General features: G+C 39.5%; 8 non-coding genes across 8 annotated transcripts; all 8 read right to left on the bottom strand.

Moving 5' to 3' along the window:
- Positions 1-897: 897 nt before the first annotated feature.
- trnav-aac (transfer RNA valine (anticodon AAC)) lies at positions 898-972 on the bottom strand. The gene has a single exon. It is a non-coding gene; the product is annotated as a tRNA-Val (tRNA).
- A 2794-nt stretch (positions 973-3766) lies between these two features.
- Positions 3767-3839, bottom strand: trnav-aac (transfer RNA valine (anticodon AAC)). Its single transcript has one exon. It is a non-coding gene; the product is annotated as a tRNA-Val (tRNA).
- Positions 3840-6641: 2802 nt separating this feature from the next.
- On the bottom strand, positions 6642-6714 carry trnav-aac (transfer RNA valine (anticodon AAC)). The gene has a single exon. It is a non-coding gene; the product is annotated as a tRNA-Val (tRNA).
- Positions 6715-8465: 1751 nt separating this feature from the next.
- On the bottom strand, positions 8466-8538 carry trnav-cac (transfer RNA valine (anticodon CAC)). Its single transcript has one exon. It is a non-coding gene; the product is annotated as a tRNA-Val (tRNA).
- A 1447-nt stretch (positions 8539-9985) lies between these two features.
- Positions 9986-10058, bottom strand: trnav-cac (transfer RNA valine (anticodon CAC)). The gene has a single exon. It is a non-coding gene; the product is annotated as a tRNA-Val (tRNA).
- Positions 10059-12936: 2878 nt separating this feature from the next.
- Positions 12937-13009, bottom strand: trnav-cac (transfer RNA valine (anticodon CAC)). The gene has a single exon. It is a non-coding gene; the product is annotated as a tRNA-Val (tRNA).
- A 1389-nt stretch (positions 13010-14398) lies between these two features.
- On the bottom strand, positions 14399-14471 carry trnam-cau (transfer RNA methionine (anticodon CAU)). The gene has a single exon. It is a non-coding gene; the product is annotated as a tRNA-Met (tRNA).
- Positions 14472-18886: 4415 nt separating this feature from the next.
- Positions 18887-18959, bottom strand: trnav-cac (transfer RNA valine (anticodon CAC)). The gene has a single exon. It is a non-coding gene; the product is annotated as a tRNA-Val (tRNA).
- Between the last annotated feature and the right edge of the window lie 7328 nt (positions 18960-26287).

Raw genomic sequence — 26287 nt, 5'->3', positions numbered from 1 at the left:
ATAACCACACACTACAGAAACTACAAGAAAAGAGTCGAAGTCATGGAAAATGTAGAATGCCCACAAGTCTACCGCCCATAATATCCAAATAGAGTACCACAGTAGGAGTCATAATACCATAAGAACTAGCGGTCGAACAGGGAAATGGTTCCAATCGTTTTTTCCACATTCATATTCCCCACAGGGATTTTAAAAAACAATTAAAAAGGCCTGTGTTTCTTGTTGGCTTACCCTGGGCATGGTAACCGTGTAATTCTCTCTAGGACAAGGTGACTTTTATAAAAAATATTTGCCTGTATTTACCCCCCCCAAATTAAATGCTAATTAACTGCTAATGTGGCGATCATAAAGAACTACAAATGTATTATTTAAGTGTTTCTAAAATACCCTATGGGAAAAATGAATGGTGGAAAAATGGTTGGAACCATTTCCCTGTTTGACCGCTAGGTTTTATGGGTATTATGACACCTCCACTGTGGGGCTTTTACCAGTTTTATTTGACAATTTGTATCATGTTAAATATTAGCCACTATCGGGACCCACTGTCAGTAACAGCCACATACATTTATTTTGGCATACTTCATTCCGTTGACCTTTCTTTAATCTGTCACATCCTTGTGTATTGTTCCTGAGGGTTGCTAGCATTAGTGAATCATATTAAGCTAAAGTATTGCAATAATTTGGGACATGTAGCCTATTTGAATCATTATGGAACTCAGACCACACGTAGCAGGAATTTATTCAGAGCGCCCAGCTAGCCACCCCAGCAGAGTGCGTTACGCGACTTAAAGGGTAAGTCTGAATAGCAAATAATGAGAAGTGCGTAGGAAAAGCATGAATTCCTAAATTGGGATCGAGCCCTAAGTGAATAGGCTTACTGTCTAATTTGTTAAAATGTGTTTCCGCCCGGTCTCGAACCGGGGACCCTTTCGCATGTTAGGCGAACGTGATAAACCGCTACACTACGGAAACTGCATGAGTAGGATACTAAGGGTGTGACTTTGGCTGGGTGGGTGGCTGGGTGGGTGGGGCATTTATCGCTCTCAGAACCTAATGAAGTCAGAAATTACTTAGTCCAGTAACTAAGCAATAAGGCTTGAGATCCCGGGAATTATCGTGTGAATAACTCCTGAATAAGGGCTGATTCACCTTAGGGATGGTTTGGCTGAGCAGCCGGCTCTTGGAAGAGTCTTGGTGGTTCCAAACTTCTTCCTTTAAGAATGATGGAAGCCACTGTGTTCTTGGGTACCTTCAATGCTGCAGAAATGTATTGGTACCCTTCCCACGTCTGTGCCTCGACAAAATCCTGTCTCGGAGCTCTAGGGACAATTCCTTCCACCTCATGGCTTAGTTTATGCCTGACATGCACTGTCAACTGTGGAACCTTATATAGACAGACAGGTGTGTGCCTTTTCAAATCATGACCAATCCATTGAATTTACCACAGGTGGACTCCAATCAAGTTGTAGAAACATCTCAAGGATGATCAATGGAAACAGGATTGACCTGAGCTCAATTTCCAGCCTCATAGCAAAGGGTCTGAAAACGTATGTAAATAAGGTATTTTTTAAATCTTTTTTTATGAATTAAAATGATATGTTATCGCTTTGTCATTATGGGGTATTGTGTGTAGATAGATTTTATTTGACTTAATCCATTTTCAGAATAAGGCTGTAACGTAACAAAATGTGGAAAAAAGTAAGGGGTCTGAATACTTTCCGAATGCACTGTAGCTATGCAGGCTAGCTACTTTTCCTTTGCTAGCCAGCCAACTAAATCTATCACACAATCACATCAAGCAGCTGAAATGACAGAAAACTGTCTGCACTTTTGTTTGTTTTACCTTGGATTATATTGCATTTCTTTGGATATATCCATTATAATGACCCTGATAAATTAATTTGCCTGGCTCAGAGAAGCTGTCATTCTGGTCACATTCATACACATCGCACGGTGGAGGTCACCAAAAAAACGGCAACATTGATCCACAGGTCGGAGAGGCAGACAGCAAGGTTTAGACAAACCTCAACTGTTTCAAACCATATGCTAGCCTAGGGGCATTGGGAAATATTGTCTAGACCAGTGATATTTAAAGTCGGGGTCGGGGGGACTGCAGTGGGGATATATATATTCATTATTTAGGAACAAAAAATTATGAGTACAGATTATTGTATGAGACAATATAGAACGTTTTTGAGAAAGTTAATTAGAAAAAAAGTATTTGATTGGGTAATTGAAGGTTATTTGTTGATGTAAAAAAAAATGTAACGTACCGATTTTAAAGTTGTGTTTGGGGTGGGATCACAATAAATGATTGAAAAAAAATGGGGACCCCAGAAATTCTGTAGGAAAACATGGTGTCCCTGCTGAAAAGGTTTGAATACCATTGGTCTAGACACATTTTTCCAGGGGAGATGAAGTTTATAAATTGACTGACTGGGCCGTGGGACAGTGGATGCGCATTTATAAATCTAATGGAACCGCTAACAGGCACTACCCGCAGAATGCTGGGATGGTGGTGCTTCAACTCCCTGCTATTAACCAATTAGCATCCAGGATCCAAACAACCTGTTTTATAACATTGCATTGCCTCTGGTTATTGAAAGACATGTCTAAGACTGGTCTTTTCATGTATTCTGTAGGCCTATGTATTAGTTTCATTTTTATTTCAGTTATCACTATCTGCCTCTGGTTATTGAAAGACATGTCTAAGACTGGTCTATTCATGTATTCTGCAGGCCTATGTATTTGTTTCGTTTTTTTTCAGTTATGATCCTGTTTCTGTCATCACTATCTGTTTTGTTAAAAAAAAATGCGCTTGGTTTCTAACCGGGGACCTTTCGCATGTGAGGCAAACTTGATAACCACTACACTACGGAAACTACAAGAAAAAGAGTGGAAGTCATGGAAAATGTTAGGACTGCCCACAAGTCTACCGCCCATAATATCCCAAATAGAGTACCACAGTAGGAGTCATAATACCCTAAGAACTAGCGGTCGAACAGGGAAATGGTTCCAATCGTTTTTCCACCATTCATATTCCCCACAGGGGATTTTAAAAACAATTAAAAAAGGCCTGTGTTTCTTGTTGGCTTACCCTGGCATGGTAACCGTGTAATTCTCTCTAGGACAAGGTGACTTTTATAAAAGATTTTCGCCTGTATTTACCCCCCCAAAATTAAATGCTAATTAACTGCTAACGTGGCGATCATAAAGAACTACAAATGTATTATTTTAAGTGTTTCTAAAATCCCCTAAGGGAAAAATGAATAGTGGAAAAATGGTTGGAACCATTTCCCTGTTTGACCGCTAGGTTTTATGGGTATTATGACACCTCCACTGTGGGGCTTTTCCCAGTTTTATTTGACAATTTGTATCATGTTAAATATTAGCCACTATCGGGAGCCGCTGTCAGTAACAGCCACATACATTTATTTTGGCATACTTTCATTCCGTTGACCTTTCTTTAATCTGTCACATCCTTGTGAATTGTTCCTGAGGGTTGCTAGCATTAGTGAATCATATTAAGCTAAAGTATTGCAATAATTTGGGACATGTAGCCTATTTGAATCATTATGGAACTCAGACCACACGTAGCAGGAATTTATTCAGAGCGCCCAAGCTAGCCACCCCAGCAGAGTGCGTTACGCGACTTAAAAGGGTAAGTCTGAATAGCAAATACTGAGAAGTGCGTAGGAAAAGCATGAATTCCTAAATTTGGATCGAGCCCTAAGTGAATAGGCTTACTGTCTAATTTGTTAAAATGTGTTTCCGCCCGGTCTCGAACCGGGGACCTTTCGCGTGTTAGGCGAACGTGATAACCGCTACACTACGGAAAACTGCATGAGTAGGATACTAAGGGTGTGACTTTGGCTGGGTGGGTGGCTGGGTGGGTGGGGCATTTATCGCTCTCAGAACCTAATGAAGTCAGAAATTACTTAGTCCAGTAACTAAGCAATAAGGCTTGAGATCCCGGGAATTATCGTGTGAATAACTCCCTGAATAAGGGCTGATTCACCTTAGGGATGGTTGGCTGAGCAGCCGGCTCTTGGAAGAGTCTTGGTGGTTCCAAACTTCTTCCTTTTAAGAATGATGGAAGCCACTGTGTTCTTGGGTACCTTCAATGCTGCAGAAATGTATTGGTACCCTTCCCCACGTCTGTGCCTCGACAAAATCCTGTCTCGGAGCTCTAGGGACAATTCCTTCCACCTCATGGCTTAGTTTATTCTCTGACATGCACTGTCAACTGTGGAACCTTATATAGACAGACAGGTGTGTGCCTTTTCAAATCATGACCAATCCATTGAATTTACCACAGGTGGACTCCAATCAAGTTGTAGAAACATCTCAAGGATGATCAATGGAAACAGGATTGACCTGAGCTCAATTTCCAGCCTCATAGCAAAGGGTCTGAAAACGTATGTAAATAAGGTATTTTTTAAATCTTTTTTTATGAATTAAAAATGATATGTTATCGCTTTGTCATTATGGGGTATTGTGTGTAGATAGATTTTATTTGACTTAATCCATTTTCAGAATAAGGCTGTAACGTAACAAAATGTGGAAAAAAGTAAGGGGTCTGAATACTTTCCGAATGCACTGTAGCTATGCAGGCTAGCTACTTTTCCTTTGCTAGCCAGCCAACTAAATCTATCACACAATCACATCAAGCAGCTGAAATGACAGAAAACTGTCTGCACTTTTGTTTGTTTTACCTTGGATTATATTGCCATTTCTTTGGATATATCCATTATAATGACCCTGATAAATTAATTTGCCTGGCTCAGAGAAGCTGTCATTCTGGTCACATTCATACACATCGCACGGTGGAGGTCACCAAAAAAACGGCAACATTGATCCACAGGTCGGAGAGGCAGACAGCAAGGTTTAGACAAACCTCAACTGTTTCAAACCATATGCTAGCCTAGGGGCATTGGGAAATATTGTCTAGACCAGTGATATTTAAAGTCGGGGTTGGGGGGACTGCAGTGGGGATATATATATTCATTATTTAGGAACAAAAAATTATGAGTACAGATTATTGTATGAGACAATATAGAAACGTTTTGAGAAAGTTAATTAGAAAAAAAGTATTTGATTGGGTAATTGAAGGTTATTTGTTGATGTAAAAAAAAAATGTAACGTACCGATTTTAAAGTTGTGTTTGGGGTGGGATCACAATAAATGATTGAAAAAAATGGGGACCCCAGAAATTCTGTAGGAAAACATGGTGTCCCTGCTGAAAAGGTTTGAATACCATTGGTCTAGACACATTTTTCCAGGGGAGATGAAGTTTATAAATTGACTGACTGGGCCGTGGGACAGTGGATGCGCATTTATAAATCTAATGGAACCGCTAACAGGCACTACCCGCAGAATGCTGGGATGGTGGTGCTTCAACTCCCTGCTATTAACCAATTAGCATCCAGGATCCAAACAACCTGTTTTATAACATTGCATTGCCTCTGGTTATTGAAAGACATGTCTAAGACTGGTCTTTTCATGTATTCTGTAGGCCTATGTATTAGTTTCATTTTTATTTCAGTTATCACTATCTGCCTCTGGTTATTGAAAGACATGTCTAAGACTGGTCTATTCATGTATTCTGCAGGCCTATGTATTTGTTTCGTTTTTTTCAGTTATGATCCTGTTTCTGTCATCACTATCTGTTTTGTTAAAAAAAAAATGCGCTTGGTTTCTAACCGGGGACCTTTCGCATGTGAGGCAAACTTGATAACCACTACACTACGGAAACTACAAGAAAAAGAGTGGAAGTCATGGAAAATGTTAGGACTGCCCACAAGTCTACCGCCCATAATATCCCAAATAGAGTACCACAGTAGGAGTCATAATACCCATAAGAACTAGCGGTCGAACAGGGAAATGGTTCCAATCGTTTTCCCACCATTCATATTCCCCACAGGGGATTTTAAAAAACAATTAAAAAGGCCTGTGTTTCTTGTTGGCTTACCCTGGCATGGTAACCGTGTAATTCTCTCTAGGACAAGGTGACTTTTATAAAAGATTTTCGCCTGTATTTACCCCCCCCAAAATTAAATGCTAATTAACTGCTAATGTGGCTATCATAAAGAACTACAAATGTATTATTTTAAGTGTTTCTAAAATCCCCTATGGGAAAAATGAATAGTGGAAAAATGGTTGGAACCATTTCCCTGTTTGACCGCTAGGTTTTATGGGTATTATGACACCTCCACTGTGGGGCTTTTCCCAGTTTTATTTGACAATTTGTATCATGTTAAATATTAGCCACTATCGGGAGCCGCTGTCAGTAACAGCCACATACATTTATTTTGGCATACTTTCATTCCGTTGACCTTTCTTTAATCTGTCACATCCTTGTGAATTGTTCCTGAGGGTTGCTAGCATTAGTGAATCATATTAAGCTAAAGTATTGCAATAATTTGGGACATGTAGCCTATTTGAATCATTATGGAACTCAGACCACACGTAGCAGGAATTTATTCAGAGCGCCCAAGCTAGCCACCCCAGCAGAGTGTGTTACGCGACTTAAAAGGGTAAGTCTGAATAGCAAATACTGAGAAGTGCGTAGGAAAAGCATGAATTCCTAAATTGGGATCGAGCCCTAAGTGAATAGGCTTACTGTCTAATTTGTTAAAATGTGTTTCCGCCCGGTCTCGAACCGGGGACCTTTCGCGTGTTAGGCGAACGTGATAACCGCTACACTACAGAAACTGCATGAGTAGGATACTAAGGGTGTGACTTTGGCTGGGTGGGTGGCTGGGTGGGTGGGTGGGGCATTTATCGCTCTCAGAACCTAACGAAGTCAAAAATGACTTAGTCCATTAACTGAGCAATAAGGCTTGAGATCCCGGGAATTATCGTGTGAATAACTCCTGAATAAGGGCTGATTCACCGTAGGGATGGTTTGGCTGAGCAGCCGGCTCTTGGAAGAGTCTTGGTGGTTCCAAACTTCTTCCTTTTAAGAATGATGGAAGCCACTGTGTTCTTGGGTACCTTCAATGCTGCAGAAATGTATCGGTACCCTTCCCCACGTCTGTGCCTCGACAAAATCCTGTCTCGGAGCTCTAGGGACAATTCCTTCCACCTCATGGCTTAGTTTATGCTCTGACATGCACTGTCAACTGTGGAACCTTATATAGACAGACAGGTGTGTGCCTTTTCAAATCATGACCAATCCATTGAATTTAACACAGGTGGACTCCAATCAAGTTGTAGAAACATCTCAAGGATGATCAATGGAAACAGGATGGACCTGAGCTCAATTTCCAGCCTCATAGCAAAGGGTCTGAAAACGTATGTAAATAAGGTATTTTTTAAATCTTTTTTTATGGATTAAAAATTATATGTTATCGCTTCGTCATTATGGGGTATTGTGTGTAGATAGATTTTATTTGACTTAATCCATTTTCAGAATAAGGCTGTAACGTAACAAAATGTGGAAAAAAGTAAGGGGTCTGAATACTTTCCGAATGCACTGTAGCTATGCAGGCTAGCTACTTTTCCTTTGCTAGCCAGCCAACTAAATCTATCACACAATCACATCAAGCAGCTGAAATGACAGAAAACTGTCTGCACTTTTGTTTGTTTTACCTTGGATTATATTGCCATTTCTTTGGATATATCCATTATAATGACCCTGATAAATGAATTTGCCTGGCTCAGAGAAGCTGTCATTCTGGTCACATTCATACACATCGCACGGTGGAGGTCACCAAAAAAACGGCAACATTGATCCACAAGTCGGAGAGGCAGACAGCAAGGTTTAGACAAACCTCAACTGTTTCAAACCATATGCTAGCCTAGGGGCATTGGGAAATATTGTCTAGACCAGTGATATTTAAAGTCGGGGTCGGAGGGACTGCAGTGGGGATATATATATTCATTATTTAGGAACAAAAAATTATGAGTACAGATTATTGTATGAGACAATATAGAAACGTTTTTGAGAAAGTTAATTAGAAAAAAAGTATTTGATTGGGTAATTGAAGGTTATTTGTTGATGTAAAAAAAATGTAACGTACCGATTTTAAAGTTGTATTTGGGGTGGGATCACAAGAAATGATTGCAAAAAAATGGGGACCCCAGAAATTCTGTAGGAAAAAATGGTGTCCCTGCTGAAAAGGTTTGAATACCATTGGTCTAAACACATTTTTCCAGGTTAGATGAAGTTTATAAATTGACTGGCTGGGCCGTGGGACAGTGGATGCACATTTATAAATCTAATGGAACCGCTAACAGGCACTACCCGCAGAATGCTGGGATGGTGGTGCTTCAACTCCCTGCTATTAACCAATTAGCATCCAGGATCCAAACAACCTGTTTTATAACATTGCATTGCCTCTGGTTATTGAAAGACATGTCTAAGACTGGTCTATTCATGTATTCTGCAGGCCTATGTATTTGTTTCGTTTTTTTTCAGTTATGACCCTGTTTCTGTCATCACTATCTGTTTTGTTAAAATTTGTTTCCGCCCGGTTTCGAACCGGGGACCTTTCGCGTGTGAGGCGAACGTGATAACCACTACACTACGGAAACTACAAGAAAAAGAGTGGAAGTCATGGAAAATGTTAGGAATGCCCACAAGTCTACCGCCCATAATATCCAAAATAGAGTACCACAGTAGGAGTCATAATACCCATAAGAACTAGCGGTCGAACAGGGAAATGGTTCCAATCGTTTTTCCACCATTCATATTCCCCACAGGGGATTTTAAAAACAATTAAAAAAGGCCTGTGTTTCTTGTTGGCTTACCCTGGCATGGTAACCGTGTAATTCTCTCTAGGACAAGGTGACTTTTATAAAAAATATTCGCCTGTATTTACCCCCCCAAAATTAAATGCTAATTAACTGCTAATGTGGCTATCATAAAGAACTACAAATGTATTATTTTAAGTGTTTCTAAAATCCCCTATGGGAAAAATGAATGGTAGAAAAATGGTTGGAACCATTTCCCTGTTTGACCGCTAGGTTTTATGGGTATTATGACACCTCCACTGTGGGGCTTTTCCCAGTTTTATTTGACAATTTGTATCATGTTAAATATTAGCCACTATCGGGAGCCACTGTCAGTAACAGCCACATACATTTATTTTGGCATACTTTCATTCCGTTGACCTTTCTTTAATCTGTCACATCCTTGTGAATTGTTCCTGAGGGTTGCTAGCATTAGTGAATCATATTAAGCTAAAGTATTGCAATAATTTGGGACATGTAGCCTATTTGAATTGACAAACCTCAACTGTTTCAAACCATATGCTAGCCTAGGGGCATTGGGAAATATTGTCTAGACCAGTGATATTTAAAGTGGGGGTATATATATTCATTATTTAGGAACAAAAAATTATGAGTACAGATTATTGTATGAGACAATATAGAAACGTTTTTGAGAAAGTTAATTAGAAAAAAAGTATTTGATTGGGTAATTGAAGGTTATTTGTTGATGTAAAAAAAAATGTAACGTACCGATTTTAAAGTTGTATTTGGGGTGGGATCACAAGAAATGATTGCAAAAAAATGGGGACCCCAGAAATTCTGTAGGAAAACATGGTGTCCCTGCTGAAAAGGTTTGAATACCATTGGTCTAAACACATTTTTCCAGGTTAGATGAAGTTTATAAATTGACTGGCTGGGCCGTGGGACAGTGGATGCGCATTTATAAATCTAATGGAACCGCTAACAGGCACTACCCGCAGAATGCTGGGATGGTGGTGCTTCAACTCCCTGCTATTAACCAATTAGCATCCAGGATCCAAACAACCTGTTTTATAACATTGCATTGCCTCTGGTTATTGAAAGACATGTCTAAGACTGGTCTTTTCATGTATTCTGTAGGCCTATGTATTTGTTTCGTTTTTTTTCAGTTATCACTATCTGCCTCTGGTCTAAGATTGGTCTATTCATGTATTCTGCAGGCCTATGTATTTGTTTCGTTTTTTTCAGTTATGACCCTGTTTCTGTCATCACTATCTGTTTTGTTAAAATTTGCTTCCGCCCGGTTTCGAACCGGGGACCTTTCGCGTGTGAGGCGAACGTGATAACCACTACACTACAGAATCTACAAGAAAAAGAGTGGAAGTCATGGCAAATGTTAGGAATGCCCACAAGTCTACCGCCCATAATATCCCAAATAGAGTACCACAGTAGGAGTCATAATACCCATAAGAACTAGCGGTCGAACAGGGTAATGGTTCCAATCGTTTTTCCACCATTCATATTCCCTACAGGGGATTTTAAAAACAATTAAAAAAGGCCTGTGTTTCTTGTTGGCTTACCCTGGCATGGTAACCGTGTAATTCTCTCTAGCACAAGGTGACTTTTATAAAAAATATTCACCTGTATTTACCCCCCCAAAATTAAATGCTAATTAACTGCTAATGTGGCTATCATAAAGAACTACAAATGTATTATTTTAAGTGTTTCTAAAATACCCTATGGGAAAAATGAATGGTGGAAAGTGGTTGGAACCATTTCCCTGTTTGACCGCTAGGTTTTATGGGTATTATGACACCTCCACTGTGGGGCTTTTCCAAGTTTTATTTGACAATTTGTATCATGTTAAATATTAGCCACTATCGGGAGCCACTGTCAGTAACAGCTACATACATTTATTTTGGCATACTTTCATTCCGTTGACCTTTCTTTAATCTGTCACATCCTTGTGAATTGTTCCTGAGGGTTGCTAGCATTAGTGAATCATATTAAGCTAAAGTATTGCAATAATTTGAGACATGTAGCCTATTTGAATCATTATGGAACTCAGACCACACGTAGCAGGAATTTATTCAGAGCGCCCAAGCTAGCCACCCCAGCAGAGTGCGTTACGCGACTTAAAAGGGTAAGTCTGAATAGCAAATACTGAGAAGTGCGTAGGAAAAGCATGAATTCCTAAATTGGGATCGAGCCCTAAGTGAATAGGCTTACTGTCTAATTTGTTAAAATGTGTTTCCGCCCGGTCTCCTTTCGCGTGTTAGGCGAACGTGATAACCGCTACACTACGGAAACTGCATGAGTAGGATACTAAGGGTGTGACTTTGGCTGGGTGGGTGGGTGGGGCATTTATCGCTCTCAGAACCTAATGAAGTCAGAAATGACTTAGCTCATTAACTAAGCAATAAGGCTTGAGATCCTGGGAATTATCGTGTGAATAACTCCTGAATAAGCTCTCAGAACCTAATGAAGTCAGAAATGACTTAGTCCATTAACTAAGCAATAAGGCTTGAGATCCCGGGAATTATCGTGTGAATAACTCCTGAATAAGGGCTGATTCACCGTAGGGATGGTTTGGCTGAGCAGCCGGCTCTTGGAAGAGTCTTGGTGGTTCCAAACTTGTTCCTTTTAAATATGATGGAAGCCACTGTGTTCTTGGGTACCTTCAATGCTGCAGAAATGTATCGGTACCCTTCCCCACGTCTGTGCCTCGACACAATCCTGTCTCGGAGCTCTAGGGACAATTCCTTCCACCTCATGGCTTAGTTTATGCTCTGACATGCACTGTCAACTGTGGAACCTTATATAGACAGACAGGTGTGTGCCTTTTCAAATCATGACCAATCCATTGAATTTACCACAGGTGGACTCCAATCAAGTTGTAGAAACATCTCAAGGATGATCAATGGAAACAGGATGGACCTGAGCTCAATTTCCAGCCTCATAGCAAAGGGTCTGAAAACGTATGTAAATAAGGTATTTTTAAAATCTTTTTTTATTAATTAAAAATGATATGTTATCGCTTTGTCATTATGGGGTATTGTGTGAAGATAGATTTTATTTGACTTAATCCATTTTCAGAATAAGGCTGTAACGTAACAAAATGTGGAAAAAAGTAAGGGGTCTGAATACTTTCCAAATGCACTGTAGCTATGCAGGCTAGCTACTTTTCCTTTGCTAGCCAGCCAACTAAATCTATCACACAATCACATCAAGCAGCTGAAATGACAGAAAACTGTCTGCACTTTTGTTTGTTTTACCTTGGATTATATTGCCATTTTTTTGGATATATCCATTATAATGACCCTGATAAATTAATTTGCCTGTCTCAGGGAAGCTGTCATTCTGGTCACATTCATTCACATCGCACGGTGGAGGTCACAAAAAAAACGGCAACATTGATCCACAGGTCGGAGAGGCAGACAGCAAGGTTTAGACAAACCTCAACTGTTTCAAACCATATGCTAGCCTAGGGGCATTGGGAAATATTGTCTAGACCAGTGATATTTAAAGTCGGGGTCGGGGGGACTGCAGTGGGGATATATATATTCATTATTTAGGAACAAAAAATTTATAGTACAGATTATTGTATGAGACAATATAGAAACGTTTTTGAGAAAGTTAATTAGAAAAAAAGTATTTGATTGGGTAATTGAAGGTTATTTGTTGATGTAAAAAAAAATGTAACGTACCGATTTCAAAGTTGTACTTGGGGTGGGATCACAAGAAATGATTGCAAAAAAATGGGGACCCCAGAAATTCTGTAGGAAAAAATGGTGTCCCTGCTGAAAAGGTTTGAATACCATTGGTCTAGACACATTTTTCCAGGGGAGTTGAAGTTTATAAAGTGACTGGCTGGGCCGTGGGACAGTGGATGCGCATTTATAAATCTAATGGATCCGCTAACAGGCACTACCCGCAGAATGCTGGGATGGTGGTGCTTCAACTCCCTGCTCTTAACCAATTAGCATCCAGGATCCAAACAACCTGTTTTATAACTTTGCATTGCCTCTGGTTATTGAAAGACATGTCTAAGACTGGTCTATTCATGTATTCTGTAGGCCTATGTATTTGTTTCGTTTTTTTTCAGTTATCAATATCTGCCTCTGGTTATTGAAAGACATGTCTAAGACTGGTCTATTCATTTATTCTGCAGGCCTATGTATTTGTTTCGTTTTTTTCAGTTATGACCCTGTTTCTGTCATCACTATCTGTTTTGTTAAAATTTGTTTCCGCCCGGTTTCGAAACGGGGACCTTTCGCGTGTGAGGCGAACGTGATAACCACTACACTACAGAAACTACAAGAAAAAAAGTGGAAGTCATGGAAAATGTTAGGAATGCCCACAAGTCTACCGCCCATAATATCCCAAATAGAGTACCACAGTAGGAGTCATAATACCCAGAAGAACTAGCGGTCGAACAGGGAAATGGTTCCAATCGTTTTTCCACCATTCATATTCCCCACAGGGGATTTTAAAAACAATTAAAAAAGGCCTGTGTTTCTTGTTGGCTTACCCTGGCATGGTAACCGTGTAATTCTCTCTAGGACAAGGTGACTTTTATAAAAAATATTCGCCTGTATTTACCCCCCCAAAATTAAATGCTAATTAACTGCTAATGTGGCTATCATAAAGAACTACAAATGTATTATTTTAAGTGTTTCTAAAATCCCCTATGGGAAAAATGAATGGTGGAAAAATGGTTGGAACCATTTCCCTGTTTGACCGCTAGGTTTTATGGGTATTATGACACCTCCACTGTGGGGCTTTTCCCAGTTTTATTTGACAATTTGTATCATGTTAAATATTAGCCACTATCGGGAGCCACTGTCAGTAACAGCCACATACATTTATTTTGGCATACTTTCATTCCGTTGACCTTTCTTTAATCTGTCACATCCTTGTGAATTGTTCCTGAGGGTTGCTAGCATTAGTGAATCATATTAAGCTAAAGTATTGCAATAATTTGGGACATGTAGCCTATTTGAATTGACAAACCTCAACTGTTTCAAAACCATATGCTAGCCTAGGGGCATTGGGAAATATTGTCTAGACCAGTGATATTTAAAGTGGGGGTCGGGGGGACTGCAGTGGGGATATATATATTCATTATTTAGGAACAAAAAATTATGAGTACAGATTATTGTATGAGACAATATAGAAACGTTTTTGAGAAAGTTAATTAGAAAAAAAGTATTTGATTGGGTAATTGAAGGTTATTTTTTGATGTAAAAAAAAATGTAACGTACCGATTTTAAAGTTGTATTTGGGGTGGGATCACAAGAAATGATTGCAAAAAAATGGGGACCCCAGAAATTCTGTAGGAAAAAATGGTGTCCCTGCTGAAAAGGTTTGAATACCATTGGTCTAAACACATTTTTCCAGGGGAGATGAAGTTTATAAATTGACTGGCTGGGCCGTGGGACAGTGGATGCGCATTTATAAATCTAATGGAACCGCTAACAGGCACTACCCGCAGAATGCTGGGATGGTGGTGCTTCAACTCCCTGCTATTAACCAATTAGCATCCAGGATCCAAACAACCTGTTTTATAACATTGCATTGCCTCTGGTTATTGAAAGACATGTCTAAGACTGGTCTATTCATGTATTCTGCAGGCCTATGTATTTGTTTCGTTTTTTTCAGTTATGACCCTGTTTCTGTCATCACTATCTGTTTTGTTAAAATTTGTTTCCGCCCGGTTTCGAACCGGGGTCCTTTCGCGTATGAGGCGAACGTGATAACCACTACACTACAGAAACTACAAGAAAAAGAGTGGAAGTCATGGCAAATGTTAGGAATGCCCACAAGTCTACCACCCATAATATCCCAAACAGAGTACCACAGTAGGAGTCATAATACCCATAAGAACTAGCGGTCGAACAGGGTAATGGTTCCAATCGTTTTTCCACCATTCATATTCCCCACAGGGGATTTTAAAAACAATTAAAAAAGGCCTGTGTTTCTTGTTGGCTTACCCTGGCATGGTAACCGTGTAATTCTCTCTAGGACAAGGTGACTTTTATAAAAAATATTCGCCTGTATTTACCCCCCCCAAAATGAAATGCTAATTAACTGCTAATGTGGCTATCATAAAGAACTACAAATGTATTATTTTAAGTGTTTCTAAAATCCCCTATGGGAAAAATGAATGGTGGAAAAATGGTTGGAACCATTTCCCTGTTTGACCGCTAGGTTTTATGGGTATTATGACACCTCTACTGTGGGGCTTTTCCCAGTTTTATTTGACAATTTGTATCATGTTAAATATTAGCCACTATCGGGAGCCACTGTCAGTAACAGCCACATACATTTATTTTGGCATACTTTCATTCCGTTGACCTTTCTTTAATCTGTCACATCCTTGTGAATTGTTCCTGAGGGTTGCTAGCATTAGTGAATCATATTAAGCTAAAGTATTGCAATAATTTGGGACATGTAGCCTATTTGAATTGACAAACCTCAACTGTTTCAAACCATATGCTAGCCTAGGGGCATTGGGAAATATTGTCTAGACCAGTGATATTTAAAGTCGGGGTCGGGGGGACTGCAGTGGGGATATATATATTCATTATTTAGGAACAAAAAATTATGAGTACAGATTATTGTATGAGACAATATAGAAACGTTTTTGAGAAAGTTAATTAGAAAAAAAGTATTTGATTGGGTAATTGAAGGTTATTTGTTGATGTAAAAAAAAATGTAACGTACCGATTTTAAAGTTGTATTTGGGGTGGGATCACAAGAAATGATTGCAAAAAAATGGGGACCCCAGAAATTCTGTAGGAAAACATGGTGTCACTTCTGAAAAGGTTTGAATACCATTGGTCTAGACACATTTTTCCAGGGGAGATGAAGTTTATAAATTGACTGGCTGGGCCGTGGGACAGTGGATGCGCATTTATAAATCTAATGGAACCGCTAACAGGCACTACCCGCAGAATGCTGGGATGTTGGTGCTTCAACTCCCTGCTATTAACCAATTAGCATCCAGGATCCAAACAACCTGTTTTATAACATTGCATTACCTCTGGTTATTGAAAGACATGTCTAAGACTGGTCTTTTCATGTATTCTGTAGGCCTATGTATTTGTTTCGTTTTTTTCAGTTATCACTATCTGCCTCTGGTCTAAGATTGGTCTATTCATGTATTCTGCAGGCCTATTTATTTGTTTCGTTTTTTTCAGTTATGACCCTGTTTCGGTCATCACTATCTGTTTTGTTAAAATCTGTTTCCGCCCGGTTTCGAACCAGGGACATTTCGCGTGTGAGGCAAACGTGATAACCACTACACTACAGAAACTACAAGAAAAAGAGTGGAAGTCATGGAAAATGTTAGGAATGCCCACAAGTCTACCGCCCATAATATCCCAAATAGAGTACCACAGTAGGAGTCATAATATCCATAAGAACTAGCGGTCGAACAGGGAAATGGTTCCAATCGTTTTTCCACCATTCATATTCCCCACAGGGGATTTTAAAAACAATTAAAAAAGGCCTGTGTTTCTTGTTGGCTTACCCTGGCATGGTAACCGTGTAATTCTCTCTAGGACAAGGTGACTTTTATAAAAAATATTCGCCTGTATTTACCCCCCCAAAATTAAATGCTAATTAACTGCTAATGTGGCTATCATAAAGAACTACAAATGTATTATTTTAAGTATTTCTAAAATCCCCTATGGGAAAAATGAATGGTGGAAAAATGGTTGGAACCATTTCCCTGTTTGACCGCTAGGTTTTATGGGTATTATGACACCTCCACTGTGGGGCTTTTCACAGTTTTATTTGACAATTTGTATCATGTTAAATATTAGCCACTATCTGGAGCCACTGTCAGTAACAGCCACATACATTTATTTTGGCATACTTTCATTCCGTTGACCTTTAATCTGTCACATCCTTGTGAATTGTTCCTGAGGGTTGCTAGCATTAATGAATCATATTAAGCTAAAGTATTGCAATAATTTGGGACATGTAGCCTTTTTGAATCATTATGGAACTCAGACCACACGTAGCAGGAATTTATTCAGAGCGCCCAAGCTAGCCACCCCAGCAGAGGGCATTACGCGACTTAAAAGGGTAAGTCTGAATAGCAAATACTGAGAAGTGCGTAGGAAAAGCATGAATTCCTAAATTGGGATCGAGCCCTAAGTGAATAGGCTTACTGTCTAATTTGTTAAAATGTGCTTCCGCCCGGTCTCCTTTCGCGTGTTAGGCGAACGTGATAACCGCTACACTACGGAAACTGCATGAGTAGGATACTAAGGGTGTGACTTTGGCTGGGTGGGTGGGTGGGGCATTTATCGCTCTCAGAACCTAATGAAGTCAGAAATGACTTAGCTCATTAACTAAGCAATAAGGCTTGAGATCCTGGGAATTATCGTGTGAATAACTCCTGAATAAGCTCTCAGAACCTAATGAAGTCAGAAATGACTTAGTCCATTAACTAAGCAATAAGGCTTGAGATCCCGGGAATTATCGTGTGAATAACTCCTGAATAAGGGCTGATTCACCGTAGGGATGGTTTGGCTGAGCAGCCGGCTCTTGGTAGAGTCTTGGTGGTTCCAAACTTGTTCCTTTTAAATATGATGGAAGCCACTGTGTTCTTGGGTACCTTCAATGCTGCAGAAATGTATCGGTACCCTTCCCCACGTCTGTGCCTCGACACAATCCTGTCTCGGAGCTCTAGGGACAATTCCTTCCACCTCATGGCTTAGTTTATGCTCTGACATGCACTGTCAACTGTGGAACCTTATATAGACAGACAGGTGTGTGCCTTTTCAAATCATGACCAATCCATTGAATTTACCACAGGTGGACTCCAATCAAGTTGTAGAAACATCTCAAGGATGATCAATGGAAACAGGATGGACCTGAGCTCAATTTCCAGCCTCATAGCAAAGGGTCTGAAAACGTATGTAAATAAGGTATTTTTTAAATATTTTTTATGAATTAAAAATGATATGTTATCGCTTTGTCATTATGGGGTATTGTGTGTAGATAGATTTTATTTGACTTAATCCATTTTCAGAATAAGGCTGTAACGTAACAAAATGTGGAAAAAAGTAAGGGGTCTGAATACTTTCCGAATGCACTGTAGCTATGCAGGCTAGCTACTTTTCCTTTGCTAGCCAGCCAACTAAATCTATCAAACAATCACATCAAGCAGCTGAAATGACAGAAAACTGTCTGCACTTTTGTTTGTTTTACCTTGGATTAAATTGCCATTTCTTTGGATATATCCATTATAATGACCCTGATCAATTAATTTGCCTGGCTCAGAGAAGCTGTCATTCTGGTCACATTCATACACATCGCACGGTGGAGGTCACCAAAAAATCGGCAACATTGATCCACAGGTCAGAGAGGCAGACAGCAAGGTTTAGACAAACCTCAACTGTTTCAAACCATATGCTAGCCTAGGGGCATTGGGAAATATTGTCTAGACCAGTGATATTTAAAGTGGGGGTCGGGGGGACTGCAGTGGGGATATATATATTCATTATTTAGGAACAAAAAATTATGAGTACAGATTATTGTATGAGACAATATAGAAACGTTTTGAGAAAGTTAATTAGAAAAAAAGTATTTGATTGGGTAATTGAAGGTTATTTGTTGATGTAAAAAAAAAATGTAACGTACCGATTTTAAAGTTGTATTTGGGGTGGGATCACAAGAAATGATTGCAAAAAAATGGGCACCCCAGAAATTCTGTAGGAAAAAATGGTGTCCCTGCTGAAAAGGTTTGAATACCATTGGTCTAGACACATTTTTCCAGGGGAGATGAAGTTTATAAATTGACTGGCTGGGCCGTGGGACAGTGGATGCGCATTTATAAATCTAATGGAACCGCTAACAGGCACTACACGCAGAATGCTGGGATGGTGGTGCTTCAACTCCCTGCTATTAACCAATTAGCATCCAGGATCCAAACAACCTGTTTAATAACATTGCATTGCCTCTGGTTATTGAAAGACATGTCTAAGACTGGTCTATTCATGTATTCTGTAGGCCTATGTATTTGTTTCGTTTTTTTTTCAGTTATCACTATCTGCCTCTGGTTATTGAAAGACATGTCTAAGACTGGTCTATTCATGTATTCTGCAGGCCTATTTATTTGTTTCGTTTTTTCAGTTATGACCCTGTTTCGGTCATCACTATCTGTTTTGTTAAAATTTGTTTCCGCCCGGTTTCGAACCAGGGACCTTTCGCGTGTGAGGCGAACGTGATAACCACTACACCACAGAATCTACAAGAAAAAGAGTGGAAGTCATGGAAAATGTTAGGAATGCCCACAAGTCTACCGCCCATAATATCCCAAATAGAGTACCACAGTAGGAGTCATAATACCCATAAGAACTAGCGGTCGAACAGGGAAATGGTTCCAATCGTTTTTCCACCATTCATATTCCCCACAGGGGATTTTAAAAACAATTAAAAAAGGCCTGTGTTTCTTGTTGGCTTACCCTGGCATGGTAACCGTGTAATTCTCTCTAGGACAAGGTGACTTTTATAAAAAATATTTGCCTGTATTTACCCCCCCAAAATTAAATGCTAATTAACTGCTAATGTGGCTATCATAAAGAACTACAAATGTATTATTTTAAGTGTTTCTAAAATACCCTATGGGAAAAATGAATGGTGGAAAATGGTTGGAACCATTTCCCTGTTTGACCGCTAGGTTTTATGGGTATTATGACACCTCCACTGTGGGGCTTTTCCCATTTTTATTTGACAATTTGTATCATGTTAAATATTAGCCACTATCGGGAGCCACTGACAGTAACAGCCACATACATTTATTTTGGCATACTTTCATTCCGTTGACCTTTCTTTAATCTGTCACATCCTTGTGAATTGTTCCTGAGGGTTGCTAGCATTAGTGAATCATATTAAGCTAAAGTATTGCAATAATTTGGGACATGTAGCCTATTTGAATTGACAAACCTCAACTGTTTCAAACCATATGCTAGCCTAGGGGCATTGGGAAATATTGTCTAGACCAGTGATATTTAAAGTGGGGGTCGGGGGGACTGCAGTGGGGATATATATATTCATTATTTAGGAACAAAAATTATGAGTACAGATTATTGTATGAGACAATATAGAAACGTTTTTGAGAAAGTTAATTAGAAAAAAGTATTTGATTGGGTAATTGAAGGTTATTTTTTGATGTAAAAAAAAATGTAACGTACCGATTTTAAAGTTGTATTTGGGGTGGGATCACAAGAAATGATTGCAAAAAAATGGGGACCCCAGAAATTCTGTAGGAAAAAATGGTGTCCCTGCTGAAAAGGTTTGAATACCATTGGTCTAAACACATTTTTCCAGGGGAGATGAAGTTTATAAATTGACTGGCTGGGCCGTGGGACAGTGGATGCGCATTTATAAATTCTAATGGAACCGCTAACAGGCACTACCCGCAGAATGCTGGGATGGTGGTGCTTCAACTCCCTGCTATTAACCAATTAGCATCCAGGATCCAAACAACCTGTTTTATAACATTGCATTGCCTCCGGTTATTGAAAGACATATCTAAGACTGGTCTATTCATGTATTCTGCAGGCCTATGTATTTGTTTCGTTTTTTTCAGTTATGACCCTGTTTCTGTCATCACTATCTGTTTTGTTAAAATTTATTTCCTCCCGGTTTCGAACCGGGGACCTTTCGCGTGTGAGGCAAACGTGATAACCACTACACTACGGAAACTACAAGAAAAAGAGTGGAAGTCATGGCAAATGTTAGGAATCCCCACAAGTCTACCACCCATAATATCCCAAATAGAGTACCACAGTAGGAGTCATAATACCCATAAGAACTAGCGGTCGAACAGGGTAATGGTTCCAATCGTTTTTCCACCATTCATATTCCCCACAGGGGATTTTAAAAACAATTAAAAAAGGCCTGTGTTTCTTGTTGGCTTTCCCTGGCATGGTAACCGTGTAATTCTCTATAGGACAAGGTGACTGCATGAGTAGGATACTAAGGGTGTGACTTTGGCTGGGTGGGTGGCTGGGTGGGTGGGGCATTTATCGCTCTCAGAACCTAACGAAGTCAAAAATGACTTAGTCCATTAACTGAGCAATAAGGCTTGAGATCCCGGGAATTATCGTGTGAATAACTCCTGAATAAGGGCTGATTCACCGTAGGGATGGTTTGGCTGAGCAGCCGGCTCTTGGAAGAGTCTTGGTGGTTCCAAACTTCTTCCTTTTAAGAATGATGGAAGCCACTGTGTTCTTGGGTACCTTCAATGCTGCAGAAATGTATCGGTACCCTTCCCCACGTCTGTGCCTCGACAAATCCTGTCTCGGAGCTCTAGGGACAATTCCTTCCACCTCATGGCTTAGTTTATGCTCTGACATGCACTGTCAACTGTGGAACCTTATATAGACAGACAGGTGTGTGCCTTTTCAAATCATGACCAATCCATTGAATTTACCACAGGTGGACTCCAATCAAGTTGTAGAAACATCTCAAGGATGATCAATGGAAACAGGATTGACCTGAGCTCAATTTCCAGCCTCATAGCAAAGGGTCTGAAAACGTATGTAAATAAGGTATTTTTTAAATCTTTTTTATGAATTAAAAATGATATGTTATCGCTTTGTCATTATGGGGTATTGTGTGTAGATAGATTTTATTTGACTTAATCCATTTTCAGAATAAGGCTGTAACGTAACAAAATGTGGAAAAAAGTAAGGGGTCTGAATACTTTCCGAATGCACTGTAGCTTATGCAGGCTAGCTACTTTTCCCTTTGCTAGCCAGCCAACTAAATCTATCACACAATCACATCAAGCAGCTGAAATGACAGAAAACTGTCTGCACTTTTGTTTGTTTTACCTTGGATTATATTGCCATTTCTTTGGATATATCCATTATAATGACCCTGATAAATTAATTTGCCTGGCTCAGAGAAGCTGTCATTCTGGTCACATTCATACACATCGCACGGTGGAGGTCACCAAAAATACGGCAACATTGATCCACAGGTCGGAGAGGGCAGACAGCAAGGTTTAGACAAACCTCAACTGTTTCAAACCATATGCTAGCCTAGGGGCATTGGGAAATATTGTCTAGACCAGTGATATTTAAAGTCGGGGTCGGGGGGACTGCAGTGGGGATATATATATTCATTTATTTAGGAACAAAAAATTATGAGTACAGATTATTGTATGAGACAATATAGAAACGTTTTTGAGAAAGTTAATTAGAAAAAAAGTATTTGATTGGGTAATTGAAGGTTATTTGTTGATGTAAAAAAAAAATGTAACGTACCGATTTTAAAGTTGTGTTTGGGGTGGATCACAATAAATGATTGAAAAAAAATGGGGACCCCAGAAATTCTGTAGGAAAACATGGTGTCCCTGCTGAAAAGGTTTGAATACCATTGGTCTAGACACATTTTTCCAGGGGAGATGAAGTTTATAAATTGACTGACTGGGCCGTGGGACAGTGGATGCGCATTTATAAATCTAATGGAACCGCTAACAGGCACTACCCGCAGAATGCTGGGATGGTGGTGCTTCAACTCCCTGCTATTAACCAATTAGCATCCAGGATCCAAACAACCTGTTTTATAACATTGCATTGCCTCTGGTTATTGAAAGACATGTCTAAGACTGGTCTTTTCATGTATTCTGTAGGCTATGTATTAGTTTCATTTTTATTTCAAGTTATCACTATCTGCCTCTGGTTATTGAAAGACATGTCTAAGACTGGTCTATTCATGTATTCTGCAGGCCTATGTATTTGTTTCGTTTTTTTCAGTTATGATCCTGTTTCTGTCATCACTATCTGTTTTAAAAAAAAAAAAATGCGCTCGGTTTCTAACCGGGGACCTTTCGCGTGTGAGGCAAACTTGATAACCACTACACTACGGAAACTACAAGAAAAAGAGTGGAAGTCATGGAAAATGTTAGGACTGCCACAAGTCTACCGCCCATAATATCCCAAATAGAGTACCACAGTAGGAGTCATAATACCCATAAGAACTAGCGGTCGAACAGGGAAATGGTTCCAATCGTTTTTCCACCATTCATATTCCCCACAGGGGATTTTAAAAAACAATTAAAAAGGCCTGTGTTTCTTGTTGGCTTACCCTGGCATGGTAACCGTGTAATTCTCTCTAGGACAAGGTGACTTTTATAAAAGATTTTCGCCTGGTATTTACCCCCCCAAAATTAAATGCTAATTAACTGCTAACGTGGCGATCATAAGAACTACAAATGTATTATTTTAAGTGTTTCTAAAATCCCCTAAGGGAAAATGAATAGTGGAAAAATGGTTGGAACCATTTCCCTGTTTTGACCGCTAGGGTTTTATGGGTATTATGACACCTCCACTGTGGGGCTTTCCCAGTTTTATTTGACAATTTGTATCATGTTAAATATTAGCCACTATCGGGAGCCGCTGTCAGTAACAGCCACATACATTTATTTTGGCATACTTTCATTCCGTTGACCTTCTTTAATCTGTCACATCCTTGTGAATTGTTCCTGAGGGTTGCTAGCATTAGTGAATCATATTAAGCTAAAGTATTGCAATAATTTGGGACATGTAGCCTATTTGAATTGACAAACCTCAACTGTTTCAAACCATATGCTAGCCTAGGGGCATTGGAAATATTGTCTAGACCAGTGATATTTAAAGTGGGGGTATATATATTCATTATTTAGGAACAAAAAATTATGAGTACAGATTATTGTATGAGACAATATAGAAACGTTTTTGAGAAAGTTAATTAGAAAAAAAGTATTTGATTGGGTAATTGAAGGTTATTTGTTGATGTAAAAAAAAATGTAACGTACCGATTTTAAAGTGTATTTGGGGTGGGATCACAAGAAAATGATTGCAAAAAAAATGGGGACCCCAGAAATTCGTAGGAAAAAAATGGTGTCCCTGCTGAAAAGGTTTGAATACCATTGGTTCTAGACACATTTTTCCAGGGGGAGATGAAGTTTATAAATTGACTGGCTGGGCCGTGGGACAGTGGATGCGCATTTATAAATCTAATGGAACCGCTAACAGGCACTACCCGCAGAATGCTGGGATGGTGGTGCTTCAACTCCTGCTATTAACCAATTAGCATCCAGGATCCAAACAACCTGTTTAATAACATTGCATTGCCTCTGGTTATTGAAAGACATGTCTAAGACTGGGTCTATTCATGTATTCTGTAGGCCTATGTATTTGTTTTGTTTTTTTTCAGATATCACTATCTGCCTCTGGTTATTGAAAGACATGTCTAAGACTGGTCTATTCATGTATTCTGCAGGCCTATTTATTTGTTTCGTTTTTTTCAGTTATGACCCTGTTTCTCTGTCATCACTATCTGTTTTTGTTAAAATTTGTTTCCGCCCGGTTTCAAACCAGGGACCTTTTGCGTGTGAGGCGAACGTGATAACCACTACACTACTGAAACTACAAGAAAAAGATTGGAAGTCATGGAAAATGTTAGGACTGCCCAAAGTCTACCGCCCTAATATCCCAAATAGAGTACCACAGTAGGAGTCATAATACCCATAAGAACTAGCGGTCGAACAGGGAAATGGTTCCAATCGTTTTTTCCACCATTCATATTCCCCACAGGGATTTTAAAAACAATTAAAAAAGGCCTTTGTTTCTTGTTGGCTTACCCTGGCATGGTAACCGTGTAATTCTCTCTAGGCAAGGTGACTTTTATAAAAAATATTCGCCTGTATTTACCCCCCCAAAATTAATGCTAATTAACTGCTAATGTGGCTATCATAAAGAACTACAAATGTATTATTTAAGTGTTTCTAAAATCCCCTATGGAAAAATGAATGGTAGAAAAATGGTTGGAACTTTCCCTGTTTGACCGCTAGGTTTTATGGGTTTATGACACCCTCCACTGTGGGGCTTTTCCCAGTTTTATTTGACATTTGTATCATGTTAAATATTAGCCACTATCGGAGCCACTGTCAGTAACAGCCACATACATTTATTTTGGCATACTTTCATTCCGTTGACCTTTATCTGTCACATCCTTGTGAATTGTTCCTGAGGGTTGCTAGCTTAGTGAATCATATTAAGCTAAAGTATTGCAATAATTTGGGACATGTAGCCTATTTGAATCATTATGGAACTCAGACCACACGTAGCAGGAATTTATTCAGCGCCCAAGCTAGCCACCCCAGCAGAGCGTTACGCGACTTAAAAGGGTAAGTCTGAATAGCAAATACTGAGAAGTGCGTAGGAAAAGCTGAATTCCTAAATTGGGATCGAGCCCTAAGTGAATAGCTTACTGTCTAATTTGTTTATAATGTGTTTCTGCCCGGTCCTCGAAACCGGGGACCTTTCGCGTGTAGGCGAACGTGATAAACCTACACTACAGAAACTGCATGAGTAGGATCTAAGGTGTGACTTTGGCTGGGTGGGTGGCTGGGTGGGTGGGGCATTTATCGCTCTCAGAACCTAATGAAGTCCAGGGAGATGACGTTTATAAATTGCTGGCTGGGCCGTGGGACAGTGGATGCGCATTTATAAATCTAATGGAACCGCTAACAGCACTACCCGCAGATTGCTGGGATGGTGGTGCTTCAACTCCCTGCTATTAACCCATTAGCATCCAGGATCCAAACAACCTTTTTTATAACATTGCATTGCTCTGGTTATTGAAAGACATGTCTAAGACTGGTCTATTCATGTATTCTGTAGCCTATGTATTTGTTTCGTTTTTTTTTTCAGTTATCACTATCTGCCTCTGGTTATTGAAAGACGGTCTAAGACTGGTCTATTCATGTATTCTGCAGGCCTATGTATTTGTTTCGTTTTTTTCAGTTATGACCCTGTTTCTGTCATCACTATCTGTTTTGTTAAAATTAGTTTCCCCCGGTTTCGAACCGGGGACCTTTCGCGTGTGAGGCGAACGTGATAACCACTACACTACGGAACTACAAGAAAAAGAGTGGAAGTCATGGAAAATGTTAGGAATGCACACAAGTCTACCGCCCATATATCCCAAATAGAGTACCACAGTAGGAGTCATAATACCCATAAGAACTAGCGGTGAACAGGGAAATGGTTCCAATCGTTTTTCACACCATTCATATTCCCCACAGGGGATTTAAAAACAATTAAAAAAGGCCTGGTTTCTGTTGGCTTACCCTGGCATGGTAACCGTGTAATTCTCTCTAGGACAAGGTGACTTTTATAAAAAATATTCGCCTGTATTTACCCCCCCAAAATTAATGCTATTAACTGCTAATGTGGCTATCATAAGAACTACAAATGTATTATTTTAAGTGTTTCTAAAATCCCCTATGGAAAAATGAAGGTGGAAAAATGGTTGGAACCATTTCCCTGTTTGACCGCTAGGTTTTATGGGTATTATGACACCTCCACTGTGGGGCTTTTCCCAGTTTTATTTGACATTTGTATCATGTTAAATATTAGCCACTATCGGGAGCCACTGTCAGTAACAGCCACATTCATTTATTTTGGCATACTTTCATTCCGTTGACCTTTAATCTGTCACATCCTTGTGAATTGTTCCTGAGGTTGCTAGCATTAGTGGAATCAATATTAAGCTAAGTATTGCAATATTTGGGACATGT

Source organism: Salmo trutta, unplaced genomic scaffold, assembly GCF_901001165.1.
Source record: "Salmo trutta unplaced genomic scaffold, fSalTru1.1, whole genome shotgun sequence".
NCBI lineage: Eukaryota > Metazoa > Chordata > Actinopteri > Salmoniformes > Salmonidae > Salmo > Salmo trutta.
Note: the sequence above shows the minus strand (reverse complement) of the source record. Positions and strands in the feature narration are given on the sequence as shown.